Genomic DNA, 21,859 nt, shown 5'->3' on the forward strand with positions numbered 1-21,859 from the left:
TTCAGTTTCATCTAGGTATGAGAAACTAATCTACTCCCCAAATTTTTAGGGAAAATTACTTTTCTCTATACTTAGTTTTCCTCATTCACAATAGTAAAGCTACTGATATTAAGCTACAATATTAAGCTACTGATAATGCTAGAAAATCCTGAGACATATTTCATTGCAATTTCACAAATTAAAACCAATATCCAAAGAAATGTTAGGTATAATAAAAACAAATTTTAAGTACTGGGTACCTAATTGTGAGAAAATTAAGATGACCACAAATATCTTTTTTGTTCCAATATTAAACCCCATAATTCACCATCACTATTCCAATGTAAGTTAGTCTTTAAGAAAGGCACTAAAACTATAATCAAAACTCCAAAACTCCATACCACCCAACCTCAGACACAATTTTCTTAGTATATGTGATTATAGAAAAATATCTAGGGGTCCCAATTTAAACCAAATGAAGACATCATAGAAGTGAAGGAAATGCATCTAATATTCAATCCTATCAAAACTAATGAAAACAAAAATTAAAAACTGAAATTAAATCTAAAAGTAACAAGTTGTCTAAAATTTACATAAAGAAAGAGGGACTTTCAAAGTATCATAGCAGCACTGATATAAAAAAAAAAAGCAACAGGCAGGCACATGAAAAGATGCTCAACATCATTAATCAAAGAAGTGCAAACTAAAACCACAATATACCTGTCAGAATGGCTATCCTCAAAAAGAACACAAATAACGAATGTTGACATGGATGCTGAGAAAAAGGAACTCTCAAACACTGATGGAATGGAAATTGGTGCAACCACTGTGGAAAACAGTAGAGAGGTTTCTCAAAACTCTGAAAGAACTACTGTGTGATCCAGCAATGTCACTTCTGGGTATATATCAGAAACAAACACACACACACACACACACACACACACACACACACACTAATTTGAAAAGATATACACACCCCAACATTCATAGCAGCATTATTTACAATTACCAAGTCATGGAAGCAACCTCCATACCCATCAATAGAAGGATGGATAAAGATGCAGTGTATATAGCCCATAGAATACTCAGTCACAAAAAAGAATGAAGTTTTTCCATTTGCATCTGGAGGGTACTAAGCTAAATGAAATAAGTCAGACAGAGAAAGATAAATAATGTACGATATCACTTACATGTGGCATCTAAAAAATACATGAGTGAATATAACAAAATAGAAACATATTCACAGATACAGAGAACAAATTAGTGGTTACCAGTGGTGAGTGTGAAGGGGGGATGGGCAGAATAGGGGTAAGGGATTAAGAAGTACAAGCTGCAGAGTACAAAATAAATAAGCTACAAGGATATATTATACAACACAGGGAATATAGCCAGTATTTTATAATAACTGTTAATGGAGTATAAACTTTAAAAATAGTGAATCACTATGTTGTACACCTATAACTTACGTAATACTGTACATCAACTATACTTCAATAAAAACATTTTTTAAATAAAACAATTAGGCAGGGACAGCAGACACAGCACACTCTCCTTGCTTGCCGATGATGACAGCACTCAAAGGCCTGGCACCCTGACCAATGGAAAATTTCACAGCTATCTTCAAAAGTGGTACAAACTTGAAAAGTTCGAAAAACAAAGTACAGTGGATTTTTATTTTTTTAAGATTTATTGAAGTATAATTCACATACCATAAAATTCACCCTTTTAAACTATACAGTTAATGATTCTAAGTATATTCAAAACATCATACAACCATCACCGCTCTCTAATCCTAGAACATTTTCATCATCCCAAAAAGAAGCCCCGTGTCATTAATAGTTACTCTCCAACCTCCTCTTCCTGCAGCCCATGGAGATCACTAAACTACTTTCACTTTGTACAGATTTGCCTATTTGACATTTCAAATAAATGGAATCATACACTATGTTGCATTTTCACTTAGCATAAGGTTTTAAGGTTCAGCAATGTTGTAGTAAGTACCAGTACTATACTTGTTTTTTTAATTATTCACCTCTTTTGCAAATTATATATCTGAGGAGTCCAATATCCAAAATAAACAAAGAACTCTTTTTTTATATGCAAAATATTTGTATACAAAATATACAAATAGGAAAAGGAGTACATCAAGGCTGCATATTGTCACCCTGCTTATTTAACTGATATGCAGAGTACATCATGAGAAACGCTGGACTGGAAGAAGCACAAGCTGGAATCAAGATTGCTGGGAGAAATATCAATAACCTTAGATATGCAGATGACACCACCCTTATGGCAGAAAGTGAAGAGGAACTAAAGAGCCTCTTGATGAAAGTGAAAGAGGAGAGTGAAAAAGTTGGCTTAAAGCTCAACATTCAGAAAACTAAGATCATGACATCCGGTCCCATCATTTCATGGCAAATGGATGGGGAAACAGTGCAAACAGTGTTAGACTTTATTTTTCTGGGCTCCAAAATGACTGCAGATCGTGATTGCAGCCATGAAATTAAAAGACGCATACTCCTTGGAAGGAAAGGTATGACCAATCTAGACAGCATATTAAAAAGCAGAGACATTACTTTGCCAACAAAGGTCCGTCTAGTCAAGGCTATGGTTTTTCCAGTGGTCATGTATGGATGTTAGAGTTGGACTATAAAGAAAGCTGAGCACCAAAGAATTGATGCTTTTGAACTGTGGTGTTGGAGAAGACTCTTGAGAGTCCCTTAGACTGCAAGGAGATCCAACTAGTCCATGCTAAGGGAGATCAGTCCGGAGTGTTCATTGGAAGGACTGATGTTGAAGCTGAAACTCCAATACTTTGGCCACCTGATGCAAAGAGCTGACTCATTTGAAAAGACCCCGATGCTGGGAAAGATTGAGGGCAGGAGGAGAAGGGGACGACAGAGGATAAGATGGTTGGATGGCATCATCGATTCAATGGACATGGGTTTGGGTGGACTCCAGGAGTTGGTGATGGACAGGGAGGCCTGGCATGCTACGGTTCATGGGGTCGCAAAGAGTCGGACACAACTGAGCAACTGAACTGAATTGAACAAAGAACTCTTACAACTCAACAGTAGCGAACAAAAAAGAATTATTTTTTTTAATGGGCAAAGGCTTTGAGTAGAATTCCTCCAAAGAAAAAATGACCAATAAGTTCTTGAAATGATTCTGAACATTATTAGTCATTAGAGAAAAGCAAATCAAAACCACTATGAAATACCACTTTACATCCACTAGTACGGCTATAATCAAAGACAATAACACATACTGGTAAGGTTGTTGGAAAACTGGAACCCTCAACATTGCTGGAAAGAATGCAAAATGGTACAGCCACTTGGAAATCAGTTGGCAATTCCTCAAAAAAGTAAACATGAAGTTATTGTATGACTCAGCGATCCTACTCCTGGGTATACACACAAAAGAAAAGAAAATATATGTTTACCCCAAAACTTGTAAATGAACTTTTCTAACAGCATAATTCATAACCATCAAAAAAATGGAAACAACCCAAATGCCCACCAACTAACAGATGGATAAACAAAATGTGGTCCATCTATACAACAGAATTGAAGCAGTTTTGAAAAGGAATGAAGTACTGATACATGCTTCCATATGAACCTTGAAATCATCATGCTAAGTGAAAGAAGCCAGATTGTAAAAAAGCCATTTGTATAGCGGTTGCAAAGGGCTAAAAGGAGTGGAGAATGGGGAGCAACTGTTAATAGGTACAGGGTTTCTTTTTGGGGTAATGAAAATATTTTGGAATTCGACGTGATAGTTGAACAACCTTGTGAATATACTCAAAACCACTGAATTGTAAACTTTAAAGGGGTGATATCTCAATTAAAAAATAACTTTTAAATTGTTATATACTTCTAATAGGCAAGCATAAGAACATTCACTTAGTCAGCCTATATTTCATGGACATAGGGTTTCCCTGGTGGCTCAATGGTAAAGAATCCACCTGCTATGCAGGAGAACACCTACCATGCAGGAGATGCAAGTTCAGTCCCTGGGAAGGGAAGATCCCCTGCAGAAGGAAATGGCAACCAACTCTAGTATTCTTGCCTGGAAAATCCCATGGGCAGAGGAGCCTGGCAGGCTACAGCCCACAGTGTTGCAAGAGTCAGACACAATGTAGTGACTATGCCACCAACCACCACCACAATGTGCCAAGTACTAAGCACATGAATGAAGACTACCTTCAAGGACAGTGGGTGAATCAAAAGCATGCTGCTCAAAGAGCACAGGATGAACACTTAACCAGGATTAGGAAGAGAGAGTTATCAGACAAATCTTTCTGCAAAAGTCAACATTTGAGTTGCTTTAAAATAATGGGTCAAAATGGGAAACATGTGTCAGACATAGGCAAGTGTGTAGAAATATGAGAATACTCCTCCCACAGGAAACTTAAAAGTACTGAACAATAACACACTGTACAAGTGAAGTGGGGGCTTGTGAGTGGAAGCAGGAAGGCGAATTGGTGATGATGAAGTAGGAGAAACAGGCTGAAGCCAGAACACAAAAGGTTTTGCGTGTCATGCTAAGAAAGGTCTGGAGGCTGATTTAAAAGCAATGAGAAGTCATATAAGAGTTTCAAGTAGAGGAGTAAAGTAATCAAATTCATATTTGGATGAAATGAGAGAAAAGAATGAGATGAGAGGGTGAAATACAGGATGAGAGAAAAGAATGAAATAGAAAGGTATCTAGGAGGCTGATACTATAATCTAAGCATGAGAAGGTAATGGTCTACACTATGGCAGAAGAAACTGGGTATAGGAAAAGAAATGAATCTGATGGTCAAGACAAAGATGGAACATGACGTGGCATCTATCTGAAACCAGCAAGTCAATGAGAAGAAAGAGTCCAGGAAAAGTTCTAGGTCATGAGAGACTGAGATGCTGTTAGAACTATTCATGGAAATAGGGAACACAAGGAAAAGAAGGTCTGGTCAACACAGACTCGATTTTTAGCTTATTGTGACTAAGAAGTCTGTGGAGGTGTTCAGCTGGCCACTTGACACGCAAGTCTTAAAGGGAGACCACATACACACTAGAGATACAGATTTGGAAGCTGTCATCACATGAGAGATAACTGAAAGCACAAATAACAGTGACATCACCGAGGGAAAAAAGTGTAGTTTGAGCTTCGAGGGCTCTGAAGAGAACCCTTCTAACCACCGATATTTAAGGGACAGGGAGAGGGACAAAGGTGAGAAGAAACACACGGTAAAACAAGATTAGAGCACAGTAATGTCCTTGAGAGCAATGCTACAGAAGAGGGAACAGTGAGGTAACTATATTAAATATGTGTCCATCCCGGACGAGCCCCCCCAACCCCCAAAATAAATAAATAAATAAATAAATATATGTCCAATCTTACACCTTGTTTTTATATGCATGAAGTTCAAAATCATGTCTTCCAGTAAGACTCTTATGAGTACTTGAACTAGCTCCATATTGCACAGAAAATCTTTTTTCCTTCTTTAAGGTACCATTTTCCAGGTACCAATTAAGTGGAAAATACTATTTACATTGATCATGAAATGAGCAAAGCTGACTTTTGGCAATATTCTCTCATTACATTTGAAGAGCCAAATCAACGCCCTGGTAAAAATTAAGACAAAAATGCCTCATACTTTTCTAAGCCAACCAAGATAATTGGCACTTCTCTAACTACTTTAGCTGTGAGAAACAATCTGGAGACTGATCAATTAAAGCTGATTTGGGTCAAAATATTTCAGAAGCAATGAAATATAAAACTAAAGTTTCCACTATTATGTTAAAAGTGTTCAGTTCAGTCCAGTCACTCTGTTGTGTCCGACTCTTTGCAACCCCATGGACCGCAGTGCGCCAGGCTTCCCTGTCCAACACCAACTCCCAAGCCTTGCTCAAACTCATGTCTATCAAGTCAGTGATGCCATCCAACCATCTCACCCTCTGTCGTCCCCTTCTCCTCCTGCCCTCAATCTTTCCCAGCATCACGGTCTTTCCCAGGGAGTCAGTTCTTTCCATCAGGCGGCCAAAGTATTGGAGTTTCAGCTTCAGCATCAGTCTTTCCAATGAATATTCAAGACTGATTTCCTTTAGGATGGACTGGTTGGATCTCCTTGCAGTCCCAGGGTCTCTCAAGAGTCTTCTCCAACACCACAGTTCAAAAGCATCAATTCTTTGGCACTCAGCTTTCTTTATATTTTCTTTATATTTAAAAGTATTACTATTTGCATTTTAATGATAAAATCTATCACTGCTTACCGGGTCAGACATCACATATATGATTTCTGCTTCTCACAACATCCCACAGGGTAGGTACTAGCCCCACTATACAGTAATAAATGGAAGAGTGACTTGTTAAGTTACTTGCTAAGTGACTTGTCTAAGGCCAATGAATGGAGGGATCACACAGCTGTGTACACCTATATTTTGTTATGCAGTCACACCTCCATTGTATATCAAAGATTGAATCAACCAGAGCCAACGCCTTAGTCCTCAAAAGAAGATTCACATCAGTCTATCAAAACGACTACAGAATAACATGAATCTATTCTGTGATTTGCTATAATTAGCCCAGCGTACGTGTGTGTGTGCTCTGTTGAGTCTGTCTCTTTGCAGCCCCATGGAATATAGCCCACCAGGCTCCTCTGTCCACAGGATTTTCCAGGCAAGAACTCTGGAGTGGATTGCCATCTCTTTCTCCAGGAGATCTTCCCAATCAAGGAACTGAACCTGCATCCCATGTGTCGGTAGGCAGATTCAGGTTCTTTACCACTACAGCACATGGGAAGCCCTCCCCTCCCCCAAATAAGAAATGTACAGAGGCATTCTCACCACAAAGAAAACCATATCTGAAGGCTACTACCTGGCCATGCAGCCACCATTGAGCTGATGGATCAAAACCAAGGACAAGGTGCTACCACAGACACAAAGAGCACAGATAAACCACACTGCAACACTAAGCCTCACAGAGCAGTCCTCTTCAAGCACAATGTACTCGCTAGACTTGTTTCAAGAATTTCAAAGCCGAGCAGTGTTGCCCATCAAAGGGAAATAACAACACAAATTACAATGGAAATGGCTAATTGGATTGTAAATTTTCAACAATAAGGGTGGATATAATTTATGTAAATAAGTACCTTCTTAAAATAGTTTCAAGAGATCGTGTTTAGATCAAACCTAAACACTACCTTCTTTGTTGATAAAACAGTTTCTTGAACAAATTACCACCATCAAGAAAACATGATTATAGCACATCCATTCACCATAATTATCATGCCTGTACCACTCAGAGTTCCAAATGTGCATAAGCCTTTAAATACCACTGCCCACTAAAATGGAAACTCCTCCACTAAAATGAAAGCCCCCTGAGGGTTGGAATCTTGGGATCTTTCTTTTATTTCACTGCTATGTTCCCAGCATCTAGACTGGCACAGAAGGGACATCAGATAAATATTTACTGAATGAGTGTTGTCTTCATTTTATCTTATCAACAAGGAAACTGAGGCTCAGCAAGACTAGGCTGAGCCTGAGACTCTGCCTGAGATTACAAAGCCAGGTGGGCAAAGCCAAAACCAGAAAGCACTCAAATTCAAGCAATGCTCATTCCACTAAGCTTTAATTACAAATACCTAAAATCCATCATTAATATAGTTACATAACACACTAAGTAAAGACCACCCTACTTATCAGCAACCAAAGAGAACACTGCTGTGAACAGTCAGCCCATTAGTCAGGCATGAGCTTTTGACACAATTATCATGTTGGCAAGCTCCATCTGGGTTGATAAAAGCGTTCATTATTGTAATAGCTCCATGAGAAAAAGCACACATCATTTAACACAGAACCAAGCAGAAAACTATCATCAACAGAGGAGCAGCACAGGTTAGGTAAAGAGCTGTGTTACATGAAACTACTCTTTTTTCTGATGTTTAAAAGAGGAGGCAGGCTCCAAGGTGTTGTCACTACCACTAGCCTAAACTATCTGCCCTGTAATATTATGCTAACACCATTAGCAAAACACCAGCCCGTAAACAGAGGACAACAGTAAGAAAAGCCAAGCAAGAAGATACACAATCAGAACACTCCTACAAAGAACTTCAAGCAGAACTTCATGTTCATTATTGGGTCCAGATGTTTCCTTAAAACCAGCGCTACTCTAAGAGCCCTCACTGTTAATAGAATCCCTGTCCAGGATCAAGAGGGCAGGAGCTGCTGCCCACTGAGTAGCTCCCATCCTCGGCTGAGATCACAAGCAACAGGAGGTCTTTGATGTCTATCGTTACACCATTTGTTAGGGAATTCAAGATTTACAGAATGGGGAACGTGCATTTCTAAACTTAAAAATGGGGGTACAGGTATGGAAAGAGGCTTTCCTTTGAGACAGGAACAAAATTGTGCCAAGAAAGACAATTAAACTTTAAAAATATTGGCAACGTGTACACAGTTCCAATTTGGTCACTTTCCAGTGTGACAAATCGTTTTTAATCCATCATTGTGATCGGGCAGAGGATATGAGGAGCCACTTTCTGATACACACAATCACTTTCTTATGTTCTTCTCCCCAAACGGCCTGGATCCCAAGGAAAGGTCTTTTAATACACCTACTACCTTCCTTTAATGCTCGGAATGTGAAAAAAACAAAACAGCAACCTCCAAAAATGAATGACTAAGCAGTTACCTAACTCTACTTAGGAAGTAATAAGAGCGATGCTTCTCAAACAATTGTCAACATTTTTTTTAAGGGGAGGAGGGAAGATGAGGAGGAAGAAAGGGAGGAAAGAAGAAAAATATCTGGAGAGGGAGAAGGAATAACAAAAACAGGCAGGCTGAGAGCTGACTGAAAGTAATTCCTCTCCTTTGTAGGTTTATTTTTCTTCAGTGTCAAAAGGTCTAGAAAATACTATATCCCATATCCAAATACATACAACTATATTTCAAAGGGACTATTTGTTAAATTATCTATGCAGTGAGGGTAAACAAGAGTTATTTTTTAAATAATTCAATGCTGCCCACCCTAGTTACCTTAATAACACATTACATCGTTTGTTTGGTTTCTTTTAAAGGGATAAAGGGTCTATAAGAGGGACAGAACTATTCCTATAAAGATATAAGTAAACATCTGGTTTAAATTAAACCCACATATACAAAAGATATGAACTGTAGCCCTTTGCTAACTCAAGTCTAGGCAGGATCGGATTACATTCAGAGCACGAATTTCCTCCAGCCTTTCCACTGTTTTTAACAGAACTCAAATTCTGTTCAGCTTTTCTGTCTTTTCCACATGCATGCCAGTAAAGGGTGGCTCCAGGTCAGGCCACAGGGTAATGGCATTCTGGTGTAGGGTAATCATGGTAGTTCCCCATGCCCTTGCCAGGAAAACATGTAAAAGTCTGTTGGTGGGCTCCTGGGGAAGGACGCTTCTTTCTAGAAAGAGCCACAAGAAGAGAAGGCCCCTCTCCTGCCTCTAAACATTGTGTATGTGATTCCCAGAAATGCTGTTACCATCTTGAATAATCCATGACGGAGAAAGGCCTGGAGACAAAGTGACGTATAGCAGAAGGCACTGCAAAAGTTACAGAGGACCAGTCTACTGTGCATGGTACCAGAGACCAGGCCCTGTATTCGAGCTTCCCATTACGTGAGATAACATACTGCCCCCTATGGTTTAAACAATTAAAGCAAGGGGTACAGTTACTTGGAGTCACTATTAGTCTCTGCATATTCTGAGGCAAGAGAAACTAAGCCCTAAGAAACTAGGAATACATATAGCACCAGCTCAGACAATTAATACTCCCCACTGGGTTTTAGAGCCCTCCTGCCTAAAAGCCATGGTTGTCCAAATGTTCCACTTCTTCCAGACGTTCAATTTTTTAAAACCTAGTATTAGAGTTAATGGTCTTCCCTGGTAGCTCAGCTGGTAAAGAATCTGCCTGCAATGCAGGAGACCCCAGTTCGATTCCTAGGTCAGGAAGATCCCCTGGAGAAGGGATAGGCTACCCACTCCAGTATTCTTGGGTGTCCCTGGTGGCTCAGATGGTAAAGAATCTGCCTGCAATGCAGGAGACCTGGATTTGATCCCTGGGTTGGGAAGATCCCTGGAGGAGGACATGGCAACCCACGCCAGTATTCTTGCCTGGAGAATCCCCATGTACAGAGGAGCCTGGCAAGTTACAGTCCAAGGGTCATAAAAAGTCAGACATGACTGAGCAATTAAGCAAAGCACAGCACATTGGAGTTAATATTAGAGAGATAAGCCATTAATTCGTCATTCTATCAACTTTAAATAAAAATGAAACAATCTATCTTAGAGTTCAAAGCATGATTCCCCTTATTCATACACTGGAGAGGAGGGTATGTAAAAATCAAGGCATTATTCTCCACAATGTCCAAGCCCCAAAACACCTAAGATAAGTGCTAACAATCTGATTTCTTAAAAGCAAGTCTCTGCTGTTCTCATTAAGAATCAAGTCAAGAAAGAAATCTGAGCAAGGCAAAGTCTTTTCCACAGGCAACTAGGGTCATCCTAGGAACAGCTGCCCTTTCCTGGAGCTCAGTATACCAGAGGCTGTGCATAAATCATTAAGGATCCCAAAGCTACATACCATCATTCTCATAATCAAAATGCACATAAACCTTGTCGTTTGGGGCGCTCCAACCTCACATCCTCAAGGCGATAGAGACATTCAGAACACTGTTGGCTCCTCGTTAATCAATTACGAACACTGAGTTGTGGGGTCAGAATTATCAATGAACTGTGTTTGTTTCAATTCCTTCTCTCAGATGGAGCCCTGAATTTTTGTAAAGGCCAGAGCCGGAGCTACATTCTTTATGTGCAAGACCAACTATAATCTTTGGATAAAATAACATGATGGTTTGAAGATCAAGTCTAGGAACTGTAGAGACCAGGGTTAGGATTCCAGCTCTTGTCTCATACTAGCCACGGAACCACGGACATTATTGAGACTCACTGAGTCTCAGTTACCTCATCAGCAAAACAGAGATATTTATCCATACCCACTGGGTGACTCTAAGGGTTAAAGTTAGACTTCCCTGGTGGCTCAGACGATAAAGCGTCTGCCTACAATGCAGGAGACCCGGGTTCAATCCCTGGGTTGGGAAGATCTCCTGGAGAAGGAAATGGCAACCCACTCCAGTATTCTTGCCTGGAAAATCTCATGGATGGTGGAACCTGGTAGGCTACAGTCCATGGGGTCACAAAGAGTCAGACATGACTAAGCAACTTCACTTTCACTTTCAAGGGTTAAATTAGATGCTATACATAAAGTGCCTGGCACAAAATAAATTCATAATAAATGCTAGGTCACGGTCATCATAGAAGGATTCTAAAAAAGAAGGGACAATATCTGTATCTTCACTAAGGATATTAATAGTAAGAACAGAAATAACAATAAATAATAATAATATCAGCTATTGGCTGAGCACTCTTCTAGAGATTTTACATGAAGCAATTCCTTTAATACAACCGTTGTGTGAGAAACTAAAATGACTTCCATGCTGCAGATGAAGAAGGTAAACAAGGATCAAGAAGGATCCACGGCATGAGCAGAGCCACACAACCAGTAAGTAAATGGAAGAGCCAGGATCCAAACCCAGGCCATCCGGTTCCAAAGACTTCAGGCAATCCTGCCAGCAATCTCAAACAACTTCTCTGCAGTGTAACCAGCATCTAGCACAATTCCTTAAAGTTCATTACTTGTTGAAAAACAAAGATCCATAAACTATTACTACCATTTGGTGGTCTACAATCCAAAGCAACATGTTTTAACAGAGCCCCTGGTAAGTTTTACCCACTTTCAAGATGTGGGTTACATCAGCATCTTAGCCCCTTCTCTCAAACAAATGTTTTCTGAGGACTGTCATAATCTATGTACCAGACATCAGTAACACAGATGAAAGAAGCCTCCTCTCAGCCTCGTGGGGCTCAGAAGTAGCGATATTAGCAGCAATACATATTTAAACCTCTCGCCATTAATTCAGAACTTTTGGTAATTTAAATTCAGAAATCACAACCAGTTTGAAAAGCTGACCATGGTTTTCTTTACAACCACCGCTGTCATCTCTTCAGGAAGTCACACATGGGAAATCTTGGTTCAAGACTCATAAAACACAAACAGGTATCATGCTTTTGAAAGAGCGCTTAATTCTCATTCTCAATTGTATTTGTTAGGAATATATTTGCTCTCTAGCAAAATTTAAGTAATTTGAATACAAAGCCAATAAAATAGCCCTGGTTATAAATTTCTTCAACATCGAAACTCCAAAACAGGGAGTTTAAGGGAGATTGGACACAGGTATATTTATGGCTGAGTCCCTTCACTCTTCATCTGAATCTATCACAACATTGTTAACAACCTATACCCCAACACAAAATAAAAAGTTAAAGAAAACACTTCCAAAATAAATTGTCAGCTAGGCTGACCAACCATCCAATAGGGAAAATAGCGACTGAAGGATGAGCAAAGAGTTAAGAGGAAAAAAATAAATACAAAGGACCCATGAAACGTATGAACCCGTGAAAAGACGCTTACCACACTCATAGTGAAATAAATACAGGCTAAAAATTTAGCATGGAAAAATCCAAAAGCTTAATCATGTAATCACTGAGCAAGATTATGGGAACAGAGGCCATTCTCAGATAATTGCCAGTAAAAGAGTAAATTGGGACAGATCCAATGGGAGTCAGTTTGCCAACAGCTATCAAAGTTCCAAATGCGTACACATTCTAAACCAGTTACTCTGCTTGTGGAGATGTATCCTACAGATACATCTGAGTATGTACAACACTTATGCACTGATGATTCCCTATAACACTGCTTGTAACAGCAACAGATCGATGTCCACCAATAGGTGACACTATGCGACCTTCATACAACAGCATACTATGCAGCTATAAAGAAAGAGAGGAAGGTTCCCCCCATTACAGAAGTATCTCCCAGTTACACAAGTCCAAAAAGTAAGATTCAGAGAGCACATGAGACATGCTACACCTTGTGTGCTCAACGTAATGTGTGTGGGAGGTGTAAGTATGTGAATCCACGTCTGCCTATATAAGCATAATGAAAACAGCAGTGATTATGGGGAACGGCTGACGATCGATCGAGTAGATGAGGTGCAGAGATGCAGATGTGGAGACAAAGACATCACTGAGTGGACGTTTGCAAACTGAAGACTTAAATACTTTTTTAGGAGGACAATACTTAACATTAAAATATCTTATGCATTAAGTGAACCCAGCACAATTGGTCGGCTTTCTTGGAGACAACCTGAATGCCACACTGCCACAAGTGACGATGTCACCTTGACCTGTCACATAGCTCTGACCTCACAAATGAACAGTCTGGGTGCAAAAGCCTTCCAATCTATTCCAGTTCAGCAGTAGCATTAAGACAGCCTAATATAAAATTGATTTCTTAGCATATGACCTTTAAGATTATCTCTACATTCTCAAAAAGAACGATTTTTCCTAGCCTCTGATTCAGCGTACTTTACAAACCCTCACCTTACCCTGCATAGCCTGTTCTTGAAAGCAGGAAAAGCTCAAACACCTAAGCTTTTAGAGCAGCCAGACATCTTTTAAGAAGTACTTCAAGTATTCATTTCATAAAAATAGTAATAGCCCCTAGAGTTCCTTAGGAAACCTTGCCAGCTTTTTATCCTTCTCAGAGTGAAGCTAAAGCAAAAATCTGTCTTTTGCTAACAAAAATATTGGTGCCTACACAGGTAGGCAAAAAAAGAATATTCCTTATTCTCTGCTGGAGGAGTTGGAACAGAGAACTTGGAAATAATTTCTCTGAAAGTTGAGGAAATGTTTTCAAAGGAGAGTAAAACAGCATGGGAAGATTCTTATTAAATTCCTAAGCTGGTCACACACAAACATCTCCAATCTTGGTCTGCAGCTTCTTCTTCATTTAGAGGACAGGGCAGGAATAAAATTGGCTTGAGCAGCATGAGGATGTCGTGTTTCCTGTCCGCACCGCTTCCCCATCCCGCATCTGCTCCTGTGCTTCCATGAAGGGGGTACTGTTGTGCAAGTAACTGCATGTTCACAGTGCACTGGTAGGCAGCCGGTAGTTTATTGATAACGGTCTTTTGTGATGTTCCTAGTGTTCGGGGAACACTGCTTTGGACCACCATCATTAAACAGAACATTCTATAGAGAAGAAAAATATACCTACTTGCAGTTTCCTCCAGTGATGTCATAACTAGGCTCCCAACAGCAAAAAACACCACCAAAATTCTCATCTTGTCATAAGAGATATCAGGGAATACACTTCTGAGTCATCCCACAACCACCTTCTGCGAGGGATCCTTACCCAGCCCCAACAGAAAACTCACCTGGTATCAAGCAGTCATCTACAACCAGTCTAACATTATTTCTGTGTGAAGTAAACTCTAAATTCTTTAGCTAAAAAATAACAGTGGTTCAGGAGGCTTTTCCCAAATAAGCTAACAACAAATCCACCAAGGTTAGCTGCACAGGATAAATGCACAGGCTGCAGACGCTGCATTTTAATAGGTCATAAGACAAAAGCCTGTCAGACTCAATCAGCTCCCCACACTATGACAAGGCCACCAGGCTGGAGCCTACACTGATCTCGCACTTTCAAATCCTCTTCTCCATAAGCTTTGGAACGCTGTAGTTGACAGGCATAAATACCTAAACCTTGTCAAAAAATGGAATTCACTTTTTCAGTTTTGGTCGTTAGCTCCTCTATCATTTTAAAATATTTACAGCACTGCCAAAGAGTTACGTCAACGCATAGCATGTATTCTTAAAATATGAGACTATAAACGGAACGATTTTTCTAGCTTAGGTAAGCAGATCCCAATGTGAAGGCCAGTCCTCCAGTTGGTCGGCTGAAGGTGCCGTAGACCGTTAGCATATGGACCCTCCAAAGCGTGATAAAAGCAACTTTCCCCAGGCGGGAAAAGCTGTAATTACAATGGAATTACAGACATGCCATCTGGAATGCTTAAAAACTTTTCCTTTTCCCCAAGTAGTTCTACTCTGAGCATTAGTACATTCAAAACTACTTAGTCAAAGTTTTAAACAACTACTTTTTAGGTCATGCTGGCTAGGGATAAGCTTTCACTTTGGCTAAATATATTTGTTTCTTTGGAGGTAAGATTCTCAAAATGCAACATCTGTAAACATGATTTGGGAGAGGAATCTACTGGAGAATATGCTAGGTATTCCAACCCTTGGAACCCATCAAAAATTTCAAGGCAACAAAATTTCAAAGTTTAAAATTTCCCTTTCCAACTTTCTTTGTGATCCAGCTATGATGTTAAACAATAGGTCATCAATATATCATACAACGTGTACTGGAACACTCCAAAAGAGCAGTCCATAGGGAAGGTGGGGGTCCTATGAATGACTGTCCAGGTCATCAGCATCAATTTCATAGACATTTATTTCCTCACCTGAGGTGTCAATAGTTTGAAGAGACAATTCTTTGCTAAACCTAAAAACAGAAAGCTTAAACTTCACAAGTATATATGCACCACCACCACCCCCCGCCTCAAACACTCAGTAATTTCCTCAAGGGTCTAAGAACATTCTGGGCAATGTCAACAGTAAAGAAGGAACTTACATTATGTAATCTGGTCATCACAATGGTACTGCTTTTCATTTTGTTAGAAAGAAGCAACGTGACAAGTTTCTTTTCGAAGGAAGGTTGTTAGGCAGGTAAATTATATCAAGAAGAAGCATGAAGAAGACTTTTGGAGGTTTGAATTTGGGCAACATGGTGGGTTTTCACATTTCTTCAATGTGACAACATATTAAATATTCAGTAAAAGAAGTTGACATCTATTATTCAATTAATATTTACTTAGGCCGTGACAGCATTAAAACAAAATATAATTCTTGATAGCTCTTAATGACCATTCATCTGTAGATGTCAAAAGTAAAAAGCAAATTCAAATCTCTGCTAGCCGTAATGTTCTTTAATCAAAGGAGTTAATGTTTCATTTTCATGCTAATTGAAATCTATCATCTTTTAACATGCTAAAAAGTAACAGTATGCTATTAACCTTACATAGTCCTCATTGTGCCTTAGGCATGATTCATTTTTGTACAGTATATAGTACCACTGAATAAATCAATTGTGAAACAGCAGAACAAATATCTGAAACCAGCTGGCTCCACTATTCTCATAGGTCAAACCTAAAAAGGCAATTATGGTAAAGATAACTTGATAAAACTCAACATTTGCCTTAGAAAATGCAAACAAATAGTCTAAAAATACATACACATTTTTCACAGGGCTTGGTTCAAATATAACTGAACATATTCCCTTGCCAGATAGTGTACATAATCAGATTCCATCTACTCTGTACTCTCTGTACATGAGTACTGTCCAAATTTTCAGTCTCCTAGATACTGACAGTCCAAAAGGCAAACTTTTTTCCAAAGCAAAAACGAGTATATACCCCCCAAACCTAACTGCTACAATAGAAATTTCCTAACACTCCCCACCTCGAAATACATACGCAGTTTTATAGAAGTACATGGAGCCCGCTGTCTGCTGTTCCCTGTCATTAGAAGGCTGCGGAAAGAGGATGGAAATCCAGCTTCCAACTGCTTAATGAGCAAGACTAGCCCCACCCAGGCCAGACCCCGCTGGAGAAGGGCATGCTCAGTAGAAAAGCCCAGCGTGGTTCCAAGTTACTTCATTCCTCAGCTAGAAAACCCACATGGGTCAAAGAAAAAGTCATCCTCTTGCTGTCTCTTCTACCCACTAAATGAAGAACACTTTACATAAAGAACAGTTTTAATGGCGCAACTGTAATCCTATGATTATAACTGTTAACAATTCTACTACTGCTAGGAAATTTCTCCCTCGTTTTTTGTATCATTTTTACATTGCTTTGAATTTGCACCCCTCAACTTTGTTTTTATTTCTTGCTATTTTAATCCACCCTATAAATAGACACCAAAAGTACATGCATATAACATATAGTCTACTCATCTTTCTTGATAAAACTGGTATATATATTTTGATATACAGAAGCCATTCAAATACATATATATTTCATTTTTATATATTGAAAACAGGACTATTTGGATTGATCTGTAAGAAAATTTGCTTATTCATTCACACTGTACTTAAAGGAAGGCCCGTTTCAATCTAGATTTATAGATGCCATCATACTGTTACAAAGCTGATAAATTCTTGTTTTATCATTATATTGACATCCTAAATTGAGCAATGATGGAAACAAAAAGTGAAATCCTACATCCATTTGTCATATGAATACAAATACATATGGAAGCAAGGTAAATTTATACTCACTAAAGGGAAATACAATTATTCTAAGATTCAGGTCAGAGAGCTTTGAAAAACACCAACCTTTCTTAATTCTACATTACCATCCCCCTACTCCCTTACATTACCACATTAAATTCTGGTTGGTTTTTCCCATAGTATAGATATTTACATTAACCAGTGAGGACCAAGATAGACTCTGCATCTAGGTATACATATTTACATCTTGACCCTGTTACCATACCACACTGCTCTCCTACCAAACAGTTCTTAAGTCAATGAGGATTATATGTTCACATTCACCTACAGCAGTCTTTTTTAAAAAAGAATTATTACAAATAAAATATTAGATAATTAAATGAACAAGATATCACTCATACAAACTAGGAGAAAAAAAAATAAGTTTTCCTTTATAGGTACTTAATGAAAATATGTTTCAGTAGCAGCTCTGAAGAGATTAATCTCTGTCAAAATGAACAAACACAAACAAAAACACTCATTCTTTTATAATGGAAGTAAACTTCACTATCCACCCACAAAGCTTTCCCTGGTTCACAAAAGGGCAATATGGTGAGTTTTTTAGTAGAGCTTTATTGACTATGCCAAAGCCTTTGACTGTGTGGATCACAATCAACTGTGGAAAATTCTGAAAGAGATGGGAATACCAGACCACCTGACCTGCCTCTTGAAAAACCTGTATGCAGGTCAGGAAGCAACAGTTAGAACTGGACATAGAACAACAGACTGGTTCCAAATAGGAAAAGGAGTACGTCAAGGCTGTATATTGTCACCCTGCTTATTTAACTGATATGCAGAGTACATCATGAGAAACACTGGACTGGAAGAAGCACAAGCTGGAAGAAATATCAATCACCTCAGATATGCAGATGACACCACCCTTATGGCAGAAAGTGAAGTGGAACTAAAAAGCCTCTTGACGAAAGTGAAAGAGAAGAGTGACAAAGTTGGGTTAAAGCTCAACATTCAGAAAATGAAGATCATGGCATTCGGTCCCATCACTTCATGGGAAATAGATGGGCAAACAACAGCTGACTTTATTTTTCTGGGCTCCAAAAATCACTGCAGATGGTGATTGCAGCCATGAAATTAAAAGGCGCTTACTCCTTGGAAGGAAAGTTATAACCAACCCAGACAGCATATTAAAAAGCAGAGAGATTACTTTGCCAACAAAGGTCCATCTAGTCAAGGCTATGGTTTTTCCTGTGGTCATGTATGGATGTGAAAGTGGACTATAAAGAAAGCTGAGTGCTGAAGAATTGATGCTTTTGAACTGTGGTGTTGGAGAAGACTCTTGAGTCCCTTGGACTGCAAGCAGATCCAACCAGTCCATCCTAAAGGAGATCAGTCCTGGGTGTTCATTGGAAGGACTGATGTTGAAGCTGAAACTCCAATACTTTGGCCACCTGATGCAAAGAGCTGACTCATTTGAAAAGACCCTGATGGTGAGAAAGATTGAAGGCAGGAGGAGAAGGGGGCGACAGAGGGTGAGATGGTTGGATGACATCACCAACTCAATGCACATGAGTTTGGGTGGGCTCCGGGAGTTGGTGTCGGACAGGGAGGCCAGGCATGCTGCAGCTCATGGGGTCACAAAAAGAGTTGGACACAACTGAGCGACTGAACTGAACTGAACTTAGTAGAGCCAAATTTGTTTAGTCCATCTTTTATTCAGATTGTGTTTTTCCCACATTTGTTAAATGTATTTTTAACAACACAGAAACGGCAATAGAAACAGCAGAAGGATGGCAGATTTACTTCGGTATACTGACTTAAAAAAAATACTGGCTCCAAACCGTTTTTCTAAAATGTATTGCTCCACAGGGCTTCCCTGGTGGATCAGACAGTAAAGAAGCCACCTACAGTGTAGGAGACCTGGGTTCGATCCCTGGGTTGGGAAAACCCCCTGGAGGAGGGCATGGCAACCCACTCAAGTATTCTTGCCTGGAGAGTCCCCGTGGACAGGGGAACCTGGCAGGCCACGGTCCATGGGGTCGCAAAGAGTCAGACATGACTGAGCAACCAAGCACAGCACTGCTCCACAGAATTCAGAAGTCTCAGGACCACTGACGTACAGCACTGGATCCAATGAGGCTGACACAGGTAGATGTTTACCATCTGTCCCAGTCAACTCTCGTCACCACTGCGCCTGCCTTACTTCCTAACTCCTCTACTTCCATCAACTGAATTATATCTCCCCAACATCCATATACTGAAGCACTAATCCCCCAAGTGATGGTATTAGGAGGTGGGACCTTCGAGAGATAATAATTAGATTTAGGTGAGGTCATCAGGGTGGAACCATCATGATGGAGTTAGTGGCTTTCTAAAAGGGGCACCAGTGAGCTTGCTCATGCTCTCTCACCTTGCTCTGTGAGGACACAGATTAGGCAGCCATCTACAATCTAAGAAGGGAGTGTTCACCAAAAACTGACCATGCTGGCACTTGATCTTGGCCTTCTGGTCTCCAGAAGTGTGAGAAAAAAAAGACTTGCAGTTTAAGTAAACAAGTATATGGTATTTTGTTATGGAAGCCCAAGCTGACTAAGGCATCTACTTTGTTAATCATAGAACCCAACGCCACTGCTCAAGCTCCTCTGCTTGCTTCAATCCTGCCCATGACATATTGGATTCTCATTATTCAAATAAAGGTTAACAGAATTAAGATAAGAGGTGAGTTTTGTGGCTCTCTGATTTGGAAGAACAAGTCATTAAGAGAGTAGATAAAAGGAGAACCCAGAGAACTTAAATGAGTTTCCAAAACTCATATACTCAGTAAGTGGTAGAGGTAGAAATTACACCAGTTTAGTCTGCTTCAAAACCAATACTAGTGGCATCGAAGGTATAGTGGAGAGCAGCTTCCTTCAAAGCCAACACACTTTTCCACCAATGCTGCATTACCTCAGTTTCAACACCCTTGTTTACTAGATGAGTAAACTAAACCCAAAGAAGTGAAATAACTTATAAATAAGGTTACTCTGTGGGTTCCTGGCAGAGAAGTTACAAACTAGGTCTAGTATCATTTAAATTATTTCCAGTAAGGCTTTAAACACATTAAAATACATAAAATACATATGCTGTAAGGTCTTAAATATAAAAAATTGCTCATATAAATGTGTATCTATTTCACCTGTCTTAGGAAGATCCTAAACAGTCTTGCTTTGACACTGTTTTATTGTTTCACGAAAAGGGGAAATTAGTTTATCCTCAAAGTACTACTTCAGTATTCAAGGGAGTTGGTTGAGCGTAGGGTGGGGGATATTTTTCCTATATTTGTATAGTTAAGTTGATGTATGACCAGTGCATTTTCTTGGCAAAACTCTATTAGTCTTTGCCCTGCTTCATTCTGCATTCCAAGGCCTAATTTGCCTGTTACTCCAGGTGTTTCTTGACTTCCTGCTTTTGCATTTCAGTCCCCTATAATGAAAAGGACATCTTTTTTGGGTGTTAGTTCTAAAAGGTCTTGTCGGTCTTCATAGAACCGTTCAACTTCAGTTTCTTCAGCGTTACTGGTTGGGGCATAGACTTGGATAACTGTGATATTGAATGGTTTGCCTTGGAGACGAACAGAGATCATTCTGTCGTTTTTGAGATTGCATCCGAATACTGCATTTCGGACTCTTTTGTTGACCATGATGGCTACTCCATTTCTTCTGAGGGATTCCTGCCCACAGTAGTAGATATAAAAAGGTCAGTTTTCATTCCAATTCCAAAAAAAGACAATGCAAAAGAACGCTCAAACTACCGCACAATTGCACTCATCTCACATGCTAGTAAAGTAATGCTCTAAATTCTCCAAGCCAGGCTCCAGCAATACGTGAACCGTGAACTCCCTGATGTTCAAGCTGGTTTTAGAAAAGGAAGAGGAACCAGAAATCAAATTGCCAACATCCGCTGGATCATCGAAAAAGCAAGAGAGTTCCAGAAAAACATCTATTTCTGCTTTACTGACTATGCCAAAGCCTTTGCCTGTGTGGATCACAATCAACTGTGGAAAATTCTGAAAGAGATGGGAATACCAGACCACCTAACCTGCCTCTTGAGAAATCTGTATGCAGGTCAGGAAGCAACAGTTAGAACTGGACATAGAACAACAGACTGGTTCCAAATAGGAAAAGGAGTACGTCAAGGCTGTATATTGTCACCCTGCTTATTTAACTTCTATGCAGAGTACATCATGAGAAACGCTGAGCTGGAAGAAGCACAAGCTGGAATCAAGATTGCCGGGAGAAATATCAATCACCTCAGATATGCAGATGACACCACCCTTATGGCAGAAAGTGAAGAGGAGCTTAAAAAGCCTCTTGATGAAAGTGAAAGAAGAGAGCGAAAAAGTTGGCTTAAAGCTCAACATTCAGAAAATGAAGATCATGGCATCTGGTCCCATCACTTCATGGGAAATAGATGGGGAAACAGTGGAAACAGTGTCAGACTTTATTTTTTTGGGCTCCAAAATCACTGCAGATGGTGACTGAAGCCATGAAATTAAAAGACACTTACTCCTTGGAAGAAAAGTTATGACCAACCTAGATAGTATATTCAAAAGCAGAGACATTATTTTGCCAACTAAGGTTC

The 21,859-nt window shown here is 39.6% G+C and overlaps 1 protein-coding gene across 8 annotated transcripts in view; it reads right to left on the reverse strand.

Moving 5' to 3' along the window:
• The window catches only part of EPB41L2 (erythrocyte membrane protein band 4.1 like 2), a 209,337-nt gene that overhangs the window by 105,967 nt on the left and 81,511 nt on the right, over nt 1–21,859 (reverse strand). The gene's annotated exons all lie outside the window — the stretch shown is intronic.

Source organism: Budorcas taxicolor, chromosome 9 (genome assembly GCF_023091745.1).
Source record: "Budorcas taxicolor isolate Tak-1 chromosome 9, Takin1.1, whole genome shotgun sequence".
Lineage (NCBI taxonomy): Eukaryota > Metazoa > Chordata > Mammalia > Artiodactyla > Bovidae > Budorcas > Budorcas taxicolor.